Genomic DNA, 15,738 nt, shown 5'->3' on the forward strand with positions numbered 1-15,738 from the left:
AAAGTGGTAACCAAACGATCAATATTACAATCCCCAGAGCCGTATTGTTAGAGAGAGCGAGTCCCGAAACTTTATTGGTCTGAACGGGTTAATGTTTCAAACTCCACTGTGTATTTGGTGAATCAATGTCAACACTGAATGGTACGTGGTTCACCAATCCAATGAAATATATGGATGCTTTTTCAATAATAAAGTCCATAGTTCAACTTAATGTATTCGCACTCACAGAGAAAGAGCAGATCTTCCTTTTGAGCAACTAGAAACAAAATGTTTTCAGTCTAATTTTCTGTCTGTTCAACAATGTATTCATTCACTAATAGCCTCTGCCCTGCTGCAGAGTCAGCCCCCCCCACACACACAAAGTCAATGAGATCCACAGCCAGAATGAGGAAAACAACCGGCAGGTTTTAGTCGAGTGCCGAGGCTGAGTGGGTTGACTTAAACTCACATTTTATTGAAAAAGAAAAGTGTTTTTTTATTTGCCTCTGAGTCAGCAGAAAGTCACACCGTGGTAGGAATAATGGCTGAAATATTTAGACAATTTGAAAACAAGAACAACAAAAAAAACCCTTCTCTGACTTGGATTTGTCTTTCTGATCGATAGCAGAACAATACACTCAGGGACATAAAGTGTAACAATCATTTTTCATTTCTGACACCTCTAAATTGTGGGTGTGAAGTTCTGTCTGTACAGCGTTTCAGTTCCTTGTTTTGTGATGTAGTAACAGCTGCTACCACAAAGAGCTAAATTACAATATACACAATTTATATTTTGTCTGTATAAAACATTTAAAACGTTTAATTAAGGTTTTAATAACGCCTAATGTCGCTGTAGCTTGAATAACCTTGTGTTTCTGTAGTCTCTGTGTTTCACTAATTCATTTTTATTGCTCTGTTGCCCCAGAGGTCACAGGAAGTTGAACGAAAGGTCAGCCCCGCTCGGTTTAGTAGGACAGTGGACAGATGAAAAGGCCATGTAGGATTTGACCTTTACTGAGCATCGTCGGCGAGAACGGACGGAAAAAATGGGGAAGGAATCTCTCATTCAGCATAATTTCAGATCTGGGCTTGTTGCAGAAATGGAAGATGCATGGGAGAGATGCATGAGGGGGAAGAGGGAGAAGATTTCGTCCGTTCAGCTAAAGGTTTTGTTATGGATGCCTTCCTTCAGTGTTTCTTAGAGAAGCTTCTTCCACAACGAGCGATGATTGAAAGATTCATCTTCTCTTTGTTGTGTGGGACGTAACCTCAGGGGAGTTGTCCATGTGATTTCCTTAAAGACTCCGAGCGGTAATTTGTTATGCACCTTCAAACCAGATATATTTGATTGCCACTGTTGTTTATAGCTCGTGTGGTACTTGTTTGAAAGAAAAGAACGACGTGCGGTAAAGGAGGCTTTAATGATCGAGAATCGGAGCGATTACTCTGCCATCAATCAAACCACACTCATGGATTTTTCACTGTAAACGATCTATTCATGTGCACATCTGCCTTCACGATGGCTTATTGTTATTTCTAAATTAATTGTTTTCAAAATTCAAAAAGCAATATTGTATTGCTTGCATATGATTAAGTCTTTTACATGGCCGGAAGGAGAAAAATGCAGATTATATTACTGTAATGTCGAGGCCTGACACAACCACACACCCTCACAGCTGCTTCATTCACAGCCTTTGTTGCAGAGCATTCGCCTCATGTTAGTTCAAAGTTTAAACAAATGTTTGCATGATTTGGCCTTTTTCCTTTTGTTTGTGTTCACAGTTTCTCACATATGTTAACACTGGTGGGAAGTTAAACCGTGACGTCACGGGCAATCAGGCAGAAATCAATAGATTTGATTGTAATGACAGCTTAGAGGGTTTTGTTCTCAAGAGCGTGACTCAACATCTTGATGGGCTTACAGGCAGAGCCTTGATTAAATAGTGATCGCATTCTCAGAAGGGTTTGGTTGTTCCTCGTACTGATGAAGCGAGGCATCAGTGGAGGTTTGTCTGCCTCCGAGGATTGCCCAGTGTGGCAATAGCTAGACTTTGTGGCATGTGAGTGCCATTAATTCTTAATGGTGCAAACTTTTAGACACAGAATAGTAGTGTGTTTTTTTTTCTAAGAACCTCCTTTTCTCTGATCTGCAGGGCTGGAAGGGGATTCACAAAGAACTGGATTGAGAATGAAAAGCAATAAGGACACCCGGGAATGATGGGACAGCAGAAAAACGAAAGTTGACAGCAGCCTTTGAGGGAGCAGACCAGACCAGTATAAAAAGTGAATTTTTAAGTGAGAGAAATGAAGAGCGTGCAGAGAAAATCCGATCGTTCTTGCTCTTAAACACGAGGTTCTCTTTCTTTGCACCTTCACGGATGGAGATCGCCGTCAGCAGAGAATTAGAAGTTCATCTGGATTTGAAAGAACATCAAAAGCAGACGCGCTTGTTTGGCTTAAAGTCACATCGGCTGTGCAGCATTGAATAGACTCGCCACAAACAGTGGTGCTTTTAAGCAGATTTTTCCTTTAAAGAGCCCCTCTGGACACAATTTGGAAAAATATAAAAAGTACCCCGCGTTGAGCAATATTTTGTTTATAATGGATTTTGCACAAATAAAATTCCAATAAACAAGTGAAAACATCTTAGCACACTACTGAGACTTCGAGTCTATGAATATGTGAGTGTGCCGCTGCCTCGGGGCCGCCGCTCCACCCACCACCACCAGCCTTGGTCGACTTCGACTGTTCTGAACTTGATAACTAGCAGCCGCAACAGCCATGTTAGTTAAAAGAAGTGAAGCTGACTCTCATTTGTACTTTACTTTCCATGTTCAGAAATGACTGGGATGCTGGGAGCGAGTGCTGCTGAGCGCTTTGTGGCTAATTTGCTTTGAATGGATGCAGAAACATCCTGGTATCTGGAGATGTAATCTCAGCAGCTGAACTGAACTGTGTCTGCGAGATTCAGTGGATTCAGTTACTGTTGGACATACACAGCACATTTCCAACATTATCGATGCCACGGTTATAACATCAGACCTCATGGCTCATATGTGACGACTGCAGACACACTTCTGATTCAATCTGGCAGCTAACAGCAACCGATAGAAGTGCGCTAACAATATCAAAGTCACTGAGGAAATATCTTGTAAAAAGATAGAAACCTTTGAGACTTGGTTTAATAAAATAAATACACTGACTTCCATTTGCAGTTGTGACCCCAGGACAGTTTACGGACCAGCGTCAGACTTCAGACTGAACTTGCCAGAAGATAAAATCCAATCTCGAGGCTCTAACCACTTGAAACAAGCTGACTCCACCTTCAATAAAAAAAAAAGAAAGAAAAGAAATCGGTCTCTGTACCATGGCTGCCTGCCACTACATGAGACGTTACAAATGATGCCTCAACATGCATACCTCCAACTGAGACCGCTCTCTGCCCCTCAGCTCTGGACTGAGCATAAAAAACATCAATCTGTTTAAAGTCAAATATCCATGAGAAGCAGCCGTAGTAAAAAATACACTTTGAGTGAAGGAGTCTTGAAGATATTCTGTTTATTTTTTTTGGCTTGTAGTCCAGCAGTGCGATTGGTGCTGCCACTGTGATAGATACACTAACATTAACTGAGTTTGAAAGCAATTTCCTGGTGTCTTGATTAAATCAAGCGGCAGATGTGTTGATGGCTGGGTCGTGCATGGGCACTGTGTGTATTCAGCCTATAGGACGTCTGTCAGTTGTCGTTCCCCTCACGATCACCTAAAACATCTCCTCTACATTTACAATCAGCGAGCAGCTCCTCCTCCCTCCACGCTCGAGGTGGCGGTGTGTGTTTCCTGTGAATGATGAAGCCCAAAATACTCAGTGAAACTCTGGCGTCGGTCCAGTGTTTGGATGCCGTTGATGAAAAGCCTGTCGGGCAGCCACACACACACACACACACACACACACACACACACACACACACACACACACACACACACACACACACACACACACACACAAATCTCAGCTGTTGTCCACCACCACAAGCCTCAGAGCTCAGTTACTCAACCTCCACGTGGGACCCTTCAGGGCCGTTGCTAGGAATTCGGGGCTCCCTTAAAGAATACTAAAGTGGGCCCCTCCCCCTAACTTTTCCAGTTTTTTTTTCTTAGACTACGTATGTATAATCATTTTTTATTTAGCCTTCTTTGTTTTGATGCTAATGCAGCATTACACCGCAAAAACTCAAGTATCTTACCAAGAATATTTGTCTTATTTCTAGTCAAAATGTAATTTCTAGTCAAAACAAATCATCATTATACTTAAAATAAGACATATTATTATATATTATAAGGCATATCATATTAAAAGTAGCTTGTTTTTCGACACTTTTTACTCCTTTCAGGCATATTTTCACTTGGAATAAGTAGAAAAAAAATCTGATCGTGGAACAAGTTTTTCTTCCTTATTACAAGCAAAAAAAAAGGGGCGTCAACGAAAATATTTCGTCATCGTCATCGTTAACGAAAACAACACTGTTTGAAACAAGTGAAAATTATCTAAAAACAAGTTAACTTTTAGGTGATGAGTCTTATTTTAAGTGGAAAGAGATTAATTTTGACTAGAAATGAGACATTTGGACAAGAAATAAGACAAATATTCTTGGAAAGATGTTGAGTTTTTACAGTGTACTATGAGTATTAGTCAGGGTCTTACATAGAATAAATCAGTCATACAAAGATTAGACTACTGGGGTTTTTATGGGCCCCACTAGGCGCTGGGCCCCTAGAATTATCATCACCTTTCTCCCCTATACAACGGCCCTGCTCAGCTGTTGTCCACCGCCACAAGTCTCAGAGCTCAGTTACTCAACCTCCACGTGGGACCCTTGGCAGAGAAACAACATCAATAGGTCAGAAGTGCCTGTTGGAGTTTAAACTGTGATATTTACATCTGCTTTTCAAGTATGTCCATCTATACAAGCAAAGTCATTTGAAATGCATAAGATGGGGCCTATACCCATATCCAATCAACACTATTGCACCTGCTTCACGTATCGTTGCGCCGGTGCGGTGATGTTTGTGACACTATGCAATTTACTGTACGCATGCACTTGTGTGTGTGCATGGGGGGTGGTTCAAGACACACTCCCACCGCTGTGGCATAAATTAGGTTATTCGAGGTTGCTGAGTGAAATATGGTTTGTTTACACTGTGTGTGACCTCAATTTATATTGAAGTGCATGAGGTGAAATCTTAAACACACAGCCGGGGCTTATTAATAGTGGTTATTATTTTGTCCCAGATGTAATAATCTGTTCATAAAATAAAGGCTGGATAGCTGATGAAAAGGAGGGCTATATTTATTCAAACATAACACAAAAAGGAGAGAGAGAAAAAAAAAGGAAAATACAATAACAACACACAGTACAGGAGCTGATAAAGGAGTAAAATATTATTATTTCAGCCTGCTGGTCCCTAAGGCAACTTGCCTCCTGGATACTCTTGGCCTTACCCCACGTTACTGTCACAACATCTTATATCTCTTCAGCACAAGTACACAAAGAAGACTGAATTAGCATTTTTTTAAAAATCTCACTGAGTGTGTGTGTGTCGGCAGTGGCGTGCTATATTTTCAATCAGAAAACACCAAATAGGACAACATAAGAGGATGATATAGTGATAGCTGAGACACAGTTTAATCAAAGCCTGTTCCAATGTAATGCACACAATCCTACATGAGTACTCATCTGTATCTTCTGAGGGTTTGACTACAGGGGTTTACATTCATAAGAGGTTTTATTTGCATCGTTATTATTGTTACATTATCATATTTTTCCGCGACTCCAGCAGAATGGCTCACGGGTGTGGATTTAAAACCCAATTTATTTCCTCTTCCTATGTTAAAACGACTTTTAGATGAAATGCAAAGACGGATTTGACTTGAAATCTTGAAATGGGAATATAACTTTTAACATTTAACACATGTCATAGTTAACAAACCTGAACAAAGATTGTCTTGTTCTCGACAACTGCCATGAAAAAAACAAAACAATAAGAAACTGTTATGTTGTTACTCTTGAAAAAAAACAAAAAAAACACACATTGCCAGCTGAGCTACAGCTTCACTGAGCTCCTCCCAATCACAGAAGCCACTGTTAAAAGAAAACAACACAACACAGCACAACACAACACAACACATATTTCTCCACACATTTGTTTTTTTTTGACAGCTGGTGATGCTGATTGCCACCAGGTGTCACTGATTGTTACCATGGAAACACAGCTCTACACCCTAGGTTTAAAATCTAAGTATAAGTGTTCATTTTTTTGTGCACCTGCATAGCTATAACTAACATTGGGCTGGATGGGGAAGGAGTTGCAGTTTCATAGGTGACACATGAGCAGCCACTTTCATGTCTAATTTCAGTGCAGTTTGTTGCGTCGCTGATGATGAATCACAGTTTTTTTTTTTTTTTTCTCTGTGTGACTTTGCATTTCATTTCAGTGTTGTGTGTGTTGTGGGTGTTGCTGATGTTTGAGCCAGCTGGGTCGGGTTGTTGTTGTTGCTGTAAATGTGGAGGTCAGACACAGAGTTAGCTGCGGGGCTAAAAGAACAGCTGGGCGAAACAGGATACTGCCTCCAGCTGAAGAAAGGCCAGGCACCCCTCTGTCTGACTACTGAGTGCACTTAGTATGTATATGTGAAGTCCACATGTGTTCGTGCCACATTTCATGCATGAATATTTGTCTCCATTTGTACATGGCTAGTCACAGTTTTATCTTAATTTGCATTTCACCTCTGTTCTGTTGAATCTCCAGCGACATCGGTCTGGCGGCTTTGGGGGATGAGATGACAGCCGCTGGTTAAAGGAAACCTCCTCTGACGTGCTTCAGGTACTCATTATAGTCTCTGGCGGAAGCACCTTCTTTCCTGATTTAGCAGACATATCAACAGCAAGAGGCAGGGCCGGCCCTAGGATGTTGGTGGCCCTAAACAAGGTTTTTGTTTGTGGCCCTGCACTCTAAGCGCAAACACCAAATCACTGGTTAAAACTGAATACAGACATGCTTATCCCCTCTGAGGTTTGAGGCCATTTTCTCGACTTTTACATATTTTCTTAAATTTATCTTTTTAAGATACTTGCAGGTGTAACAATACTCAAGTGTTTTATGTCTAAATATTAGAACCTCTGCTGTAAGCACACTGAGGCCAATTTCAATTTGTCCTAGAACACTGTATAAAGAAATAATTTAGGCCAAATGCTGGAAATTTGAGGTCTGCTTTTTGAAAAATTTCAAATCTCTTGTGAAAACACACCTTCAGTCATGAGAATAAACTGTTTTGGTGCTTGAAATAGGATATGAATACAGTAAGTGTAGAAAACAAGTCTAAAATGAAATTTTGTAAGATTGCTTTTTGAGCACAAATGTTGTCATTCTGCCGTTCTATTTCCACCAAATGTCTCAAATGTGAGATAAAAGAAGCTGAATATTGACTTCAAATTACATATAAAGCTCATAGCGTGCACGTGCAGACCTCAGGATGTTCAAATGACTTGAATGAACCCCGGTACCTTTCTGATCATGTGGCCCCCCACCTAACGGCTGTGGCCCTAAACAACCGCATAGAGTGTTTATGCCAGGGGCCGGCCCTGGCAAGAGGGGAGAGGGGAGAGGGCAGGAGAGGAGAGCCGGGGAGAGTTCAGGGGAAAACAGCGAAGAGGCAGAAGTGAACATCGTCAGCGCAGCCATTACAAAAAAAAAAAGAGAGGCCTTGTGCTTTAAAGAAACAATTTTCTTTCTGTGTCACAGAGAGCAGAGCATTTAGTGATTGAGATTGCTCTTGTGCTGTTGGACGGTAATTGTACAACACACACACACACAGACACACACACTTTTCTCAATTGGGCCATGGGTTGGACTTGTGTTATAGGAAGGAAGTGTGTGTGGAATGAAACTCATCTATTTGTGCTCATCGATTAAACAACGTTCCCCGGGGTCTTTCAATCTGCAGATTTAATTAACAAGTTTCGCCAGACTAACGGGCAGCAGGGGGGCCTGCAGCGTGGGGAGTGAGAGTGGATTATGGCGGCGAGGAAAAGGCCAGAATATGAAAGAAAAGAAAGGTGTGACCCACTAAAAAGGCAATTGGTAGTGGAAGGAGCCTTGGGCAACGGAACGAAAAGGACACAGAGGTAAAGAAGTTGATAGATTAGAGTGAAAAATAACGAGGACAAAAGATTGAAGGAGTGCTTGAAATTCAGCAGCGCACATCACTTTAAAGGGGTAGTTCAACATTTTGGCAAATTGGCCCATTGCCATAATCCCTATAGTTTTAGGAGTATAGGTTCCTTACCTGTAATTGTCGGTGCAAGCTATTTTTAGAACGGCGGAGCAGAGCTGTGAGCTGCTCAGAGCTAAGCTACGGAGGCTAATGGGACTTCTTCATTTCCCTCATCAAACTCATCAAATACACAATCCAACAACTCCAAAACGCTCTGGTGGACAAGTTGTGACCTGAACATTCACCACGCTATGAGATAATAACAGAACTTTACGAGGCAGAGTTGTTTTAGAGGTAAATTCATACAAAACCTTTCCGTCGGGGGCAGTTTTTCAGCAAGCAGCCTCTGCATTTGCATAGAAAACAACTCCGTCTCGTAACGTTGTGTTATTATCTCATAGCGTGGTGAATGTGCAGGTCACAACTTGAACTTGAACTTCCGTAGCGTAGCTCTGAGCAGCTCGTGGCTCTGCTCCATCGTTCTAAAAATAACTTGCACCGACAAATAAAGGTTGCCAAAAGGTTGAACTATCCCTTTAAGGAGACATGTTGAGGAAATGTGTTTATTTCCTGTCTTGCTAAGAGTTGGTGTCACTTTGATGTCTGTGGTTCATATCAGCAGATGGGGAAGCAGCTGGCTCTGTCAAAAGGTCGCGAACAAAAACAGCTTTTACATTTATACTTTTTCATATGGATTGAACAAATGAGACATTAAGGGGCTAACGAAGCGACAAAGTGTATTTCCCAAAATATTGATTCCTGGAAGTCAGCTCCCGTTTCCAACCACATGTAGGCTGGAGGTGAAGCACACGGCTGCAGCGCGGTCAATACGGCCTCACGGCGACAACCACCTGATCATCATCCCTGAGCAATCAATACGTGACGGCCTGACCTGACACACATTATGGACGTAGCAGTGATTGCCAACACAGAATAAGCTGGAGATGGAACAATTCCCACAAAGTGACAGAAAAAGAGGGAGACAAAAAATGAGGAAGAAAATAAAAACTGTGTGTGAGTCACATGTGCAGAGAGGAAACACAGAGGAAAATTGAAGCAGAGAACAAGGGGGGTTGATAGCAGAGAAGCGACCAGTTGTATCCAAATGCGTGTGAAGGTGTGATAAAAACACAGACACTGGAGGTGTGGGAAGTTTTCCAGATAAACATGAATGAAGAAAGAATTATCTTTTTTTTTTTTTTTTGTTATATAATTTCCTGACTCTGGTGAAGTATTCTTTGTCAGAGCATCGGCCGCCTGCTTTAAATGGCCAGTGAGCATGAGAACGAAGTGTGTAATTAGCGAGTCATTATGGCAGTTTGGGTCTTAATGTAATGTCAGGTAATTATACAATATTTAATACATGTACTTTGGCCTCTATAGGAAGAAAATATGATAATCAAGTCTTTATGTGACCATCTCTTCCTCCTCTTCATGCTCTGCCTCTGTTTTTCTGTCTCCCATGCATGTGCACCCGAGCACCCTGACATACACCAAGTCACATTTTTCCCTGGCTTTAATTGCTCGACAGATTGACAGAATAAGGGGAACCCAGATACTGAGGGTCTAGAGTGAAAAAGGTGTGACCATGCATAGGATCTATTACTTATGCATGCCGACTCCTAATACATTATTGAACATATGCCTCTATTTAAGGGATACAGCTTTTCTGCAACTTAGTGCAAATTTGCAAGCTTCCCGATAGTTAAAATAATCATTTAATTGCCACGATTTCCTCCAGAATGAATCAATATCTCCTGGGAAATAGGGGGGAACTTGTATACGGAGGGAAATTCCCTCCGTTCATCCCTCTCTGTGTTAAGAAGAGGGATAAGAGATTGGTCCTCGGATGAATCCTGATAGGTGTGGTGAGGTTGCTCTGCCTCTATCTTTGTCTCTCGCTTCCCCTCTGCTCATTAACTCCAAAAGTAGCTCCCCGGTCCTGAGACCTGGCTTGCCAATAATAATCACAGGGCAGCATTGTGATGGTAATTCTTAGGGCAGCAGCGTTTGCTCTTTAATCTCCTCCACGGGAGATCTAAGGGAACATCGAAATGAAGCAGTTATCCTGAGGAGGTGGAGTGCGTTGGGTATCAGGAAACCCTTTGACTGTGGCTGAGGGGGAGCATGTGCAGGCCTGCTGCTGGTTTTGTGCGCTGGATCTCCGTGGATGTGTAATGGTGTACATGTAATCACACAAGCTATGTATGTAGGCTACTATGACAGTTTCTCTGGGGCTAATCAGGCGATCCCTTGGTGCAGGGCGCCTTAATGACTGTTCAATCTGCAAGTGCAATGAACTGTATAGTTCAAGTCTCCACCATTTTCTTCCTGCATTCAGGTGTCAGTTTGTCATTGATATTGGTTGCTGCTTGTTTCATGAGCACAGAAAGAGAAGGGGTTAATTTGACTTGAAAGGTGTCTGAAGCGATTCACTTTGAGAAGTCCTTTAAATTGTCCCCCTTTTCACTTCTTATTTACCAACACTGCATCACTAACCATCTAACTAATTAATATGTAATCACTGTAAATCGTTATCTCATCGCCGGTGCTACTTATGAATGTTAGGCACGAAGAAACGCACGGAGAACACAGTCCTCTCGAGGCCGCTGGTCCTTATCAAAGGAGTGAGATAAAAGCAACTAGGGACAGGGGGAAGAAATGTGGGGCCACACCCTTTTAAGGGTCTGTTGGCTTTAAGTGTGTTGCAAGAAGATGTAGAAATTAACATGCGATGAGACCGACTGCTGCTGAGCTGGAGATAAAAATAAAAACTACCAAGTCCAGTCACGTTTGTTTTTTTACACATAAACTGTGGGGAGTGAGCCGGCCAATCAATGCAGCACGACCCTGAAACAAAGTAGGGTTAAAGACAACAAAGCTCCTGCAGTGAGGAAAAAGATAAAGTTTCACATTAAATTATAAACACATACAGTATCTGTGTGAAAGCTGCAGCTCAGTCAGTTGGCCATTAATCATACAGTTAATAGTTTGATCCTCCTGTCCAGATGTTGAAATGTCCTTGAGAGAGACATCCAACCTAAACTAGCTCAATGTAGGTTTTTTTTTCACTTGGTTTAACCATGGTGGCTATTTTTTATGTGGTCACACTCAATACAGTCTAATCTTTGTCAGCTTTTTATGTGCGGTGTTTAGGAGAACAGCATTAATCACAGCCTAACAGTAAATATCAAAATAACTTTGAGATTTCATTTGCTTTCAGGGGAATGGGGCTTTTAGCTCAAGTATATTTATTATATGCAGTGGAAGCACTTTTGACAGAAAGGTGCGTCGGAGGAGGAGAACAACGTGGACTTGGCTCAAGTATTTATGAAATCCTGATTATGACAATGGTGTATTTGTGTTTTTTTTTTTCCAGCAATAAAATCAATTCTGTTTTTCTCCAGTTCCCACTTGAGGATACTGTTTCTGTGCAGCGTCACAGGGGGAGGGGGGCTGGAGCCAGTCAGGCTGATACAGTGAGTGAGGGTGGGATTCACCCGGACAGGTCGGCAGTCTTTGATCTCTCTTTCCTAAAAAAAAAAGGTATTTGGATGCATTTCCTGTTCCTGTATCCTGTTTAGTATTTTTGAGTTATAAGGATCTCCCTCTCTACTATCAGATTATCCTTCGAGAGGTTATAATGCTGGTACTGAAAAGCACTAGTGTGGCATACTGATATGCACAATAAAACCTATAGTCTTATACCAAGATCACTCATTGTCACCCTCTTTTCCCAGAAGGCAGCTGGTTTAAACAACTGAATAAAAGCAAACCCTACAGAAACAAACTGATTATGTCTGAATGAAACCTTCTGAAGCTGCACCCAAGCCCTGCAGCTTTATCATGATTATGTGTCACTGTATGTTTATGTATGTTTATGTATGCAGCTTTTTTCATATGTGAAAATGTGTGGGATCTTAAGGAAGTGTATTGCTGCCACAGTAATAAGTTGCATTGTAACTTGAAAAGTAAATTTTTCCAAGTTACATTATTAAGACACACTAACTTATTGCGTTCTAACAATGTAATGATTTATATCTTTTCAAAATGATGAAGCTAAAGCTAAAGTAAAATGTGATGTGTTTTTATTTCTTTCTTTCCTGGTGTGGCAGAAAATACGCTTCTGTGGGATTCAATCCATCAGTTGCTTTGATCCTTTGTAATTGGTTGACATGTTTAAAGGGCTTTTACTTCCCTCTTGGCTACAGTGCATTCATTAGCATCTAATGGCATTAACCTGTCACCACAGGAACATTTATGCACAAACACACACACAGAAACACACACAAGCACTCTTAAAAACACATACACAGACTGAATGCATATACACCCAAACCTACTCCAATCAAAACACGTACTTGTTTTTTTGCAGGAACAATGATGAGAAGATAAACTATACAACAGCCTACACACATGAATCACTGAATTATACATTTGCTGATCCTAATTGCTGTGTTAAGCTTGAGGAAAATGTCCTTCAAAATAAAAGCACATGTATAACATCTCTGATTCCACCATAATCAGGAAACAGGTCAAGTGCTGGTTTACAGTGTGCCTTTGTAACATATTTCATCGAAATGTAATAACATGCTTTTATGCTAAGAGGAAAATCTAAATTTTGTGGTTACGCGTGATAGTTTCTTGGATGCAAGCTGTTTCTTCTTCCCTGCTCTTGCGATTTGTTTATACTGGCTGCTTTCTGTAGCGTCATTAGCACAGTGTTGCTAATCTTTGATCAACCTAAACATCAAACATTACTTCCCAAATGGATGTTAGTGATTAAACCTCCATAATACGACTATACGTGAACTTAAACACACAACTCATTGAGCACCATTGCAGGATTCTCCTTCTCAGCCATGACCCCTTAACCCCAAACTGGCATCAGCTTAATGGTAAAGATGCTGTATGAACAAAGGACAGGGAGTGACAGAAAGAGGGGAGGATGATTACCGTGCAGCTTTGACACACTGGTGGGAGGAAAGAAGTGAGAGGCAGAAGGAGAGAGGGACAGACTGAATGTCAGTCAAGGCGCGAAGCCACCCCTGTCTATAATCAACATCTTTATCCATCATCATTAGCCGCTGCTGAACACTGCAACTGCCTATCACATCTGTTCGTCCACCCACAGAAACACACAAAGCTTCTCGTATCCATCAGGACTTACTATTTGTGCGGGAGCTGGAGGGAGTGGGGGGCTTTCAGACATCAGCTTAGTTATATGTGTGTATGTATTTAAAGCAGCAGAGATTTTAGAAACCACGTCTGAGTAGCCGTCACTCAGTCAGGCCACGTGTCCTCTTCCTCCTGAGACCTGCTGATAAACATGCAGACGCTGAATCGCATTCATCTTTTCCCTCTTCTGTTGTGTCATCCCCAGATAGCAGAGTAGGGAACTTACTGAGCCCCCCTCCCCTCCCCTCCCCCCCACCCAACCCACTGTGCCTTTCACTCATCGATGGACTCTTTCGTTTTTGAACCTCCCCACTCCTTCAGACCTGTTTCATCACGCACGCAACATAAATGCAAACAGACGCAAAGGAAGTAAGCACCTGTTTGTGCTTGCAGAGACATGCACACATCAGACTCATGCATGGCGTACGGCAAATAACATAATCCCCAAAGCTTGTGTATGTATCCACCCAGGCATTATGTGTATGAAGCTGAGCTGCATACTGACTGACAGCCAGTATAGTGCACACACTTAAAAAAGATGCGTGGGGTGAAGAGAGGGGTAAACCCACTTAAAATCATGCATTGCATCGCTTTTTATCTTGACATAAATATGCAGATATGAAACTGCTTTGAGAGCACAGAGGACATGTTAGTTTCTACTTTTACTCCACGAGCAGCAGGAGGTCTGGAGAGTCATGAATGTTTGTTGGCTGTTCAGTTTCTACATCTACTGGCACGATCAGTTGCTGTCAATCTGTTTTTATATGTTTCTCTAAGATAGAAGAAGAAAAACAAACAAACAAACAAACAAACAAACAGTGGTAACGAACTAAACTTTAAATTTCTCCTAACTTTTGCAGTGACAAAACTACACTGCAAAAACTCAAAATCTTTCCAAGAATATTTGTCTTATTTCTTGTAAAAAATGTCTAATTTCTAGTCAAAACTAAACTCTATAAGACTCATCACCTAAAAATTAACTTGTTTTCAGATCATTTTCATTTGTTTCAAACTAATTTTCACTTGAAATAAGTAGAAAAATCTGCCAGTGAAAGCAAGTTTTTTGTGCTTGTAATAAGAAAGAAAAACTTGCTCCACTGTCAGATTTTTCTACTTATTTCAAGTGAAAATCTGCTTGAAAGAAGTAAAAAGTGTCTAAAAACAAGCTACTTTTAATGTGATGAGTCTTATTTTAAGTATAATGAGATTGTTTTGACTAGAAATTAGACATTTTGACAAGAAATAAGACAAATATTCTTGGAAAGATTTTGAGTTTTTGCAGTGTAGTCTCATTTTTAATGAGTTTTTGTGTCACTTAGAGCGAAACAAACTACCATGAAAATCTAATCATAAAAACAATACCTGACCTTTGACCTTAAAAACAAATGAATACAAAGAATTAAGCAACATTAGCTTGACAAAAACAATGAAACATACAATGAAGCTCAAGCGTTTCGATCCTCAATAACTCAGTTTGGGAATTAGTGCTGAAAAGAAAACTTCAAAGGAAGATCTGAGAGGAAATCCTTTACATTTGATGGTATGGCGCTTCAGCAGGAGGAGGCTGTAACGCTCACAGAGCTTCACACTAAAGACCTCAGATCTCCAGAGACCAGAGACGAGCGAGTTATGCAGCTCCGTTGAGGTGTTCCCAACAAAGCCAGTGGAAATGTAATGATAAGGACTTTGAACTGTCAGTACCAAAGGCTGAACCTGAGTCCCGCGTTCCTGCACCTGCCTGACATAGTAAAAAAATATATCACAATATGTATTATTCAACAGATTCAGTTTTCTGTTCAGAAGTTTCCTTAAAGGAACAATGAGATCATTACTTACATTCATCATAGAGAAAAGAAAAGTTTCCTTTGAATTAAATGGAAGCTCCATTTAAACCTAAAACATTTTTTAATTATCTTAAATTTAACTCTGCATATGATGCTGAAAAGTATGTTTGCTTGAGGGTAAGCTGCACATTTTAGCATGTTTCATTTAGCTGCTTTGCTTTGAGTGACTCGGTAGGTTATAAAACCAATTAATTAAAAATCATTGGAAATGAAGCCTTGATGACGTGTAAATGTTTCCCTAGAACTGTTGCGAGGTCATGCCGTTTCTTCCAGGAAACTTTGTGCAAATGATAGTGAGTGATCCTCAATGTGGAACTGTAAAATTAATTAAGCGTTACTGTTTCTTTCTGTTATGAATCGTTTTTTTTGTTTTTTTCTGGATACAAGCGCATGATCTGCCACATGAAAATAATTGAATGTAAATTCTTGTAGTCAACTTCTTTTGGTTGAAATGTTCTCATCACA

Source organism: Trachurus japonicus, chromosome 20 (genome assembly GCF_045865225.1).
Source record: "Trachurus japonicus isolate A0001 chromosome 20, Traja_1.0".
Lineage (NCBI taxonomy): Eukaryota > Metazoa > Chordata > Actinopteri > Carangiformes > Carangidae > Trachurus > Trachurus japonicus.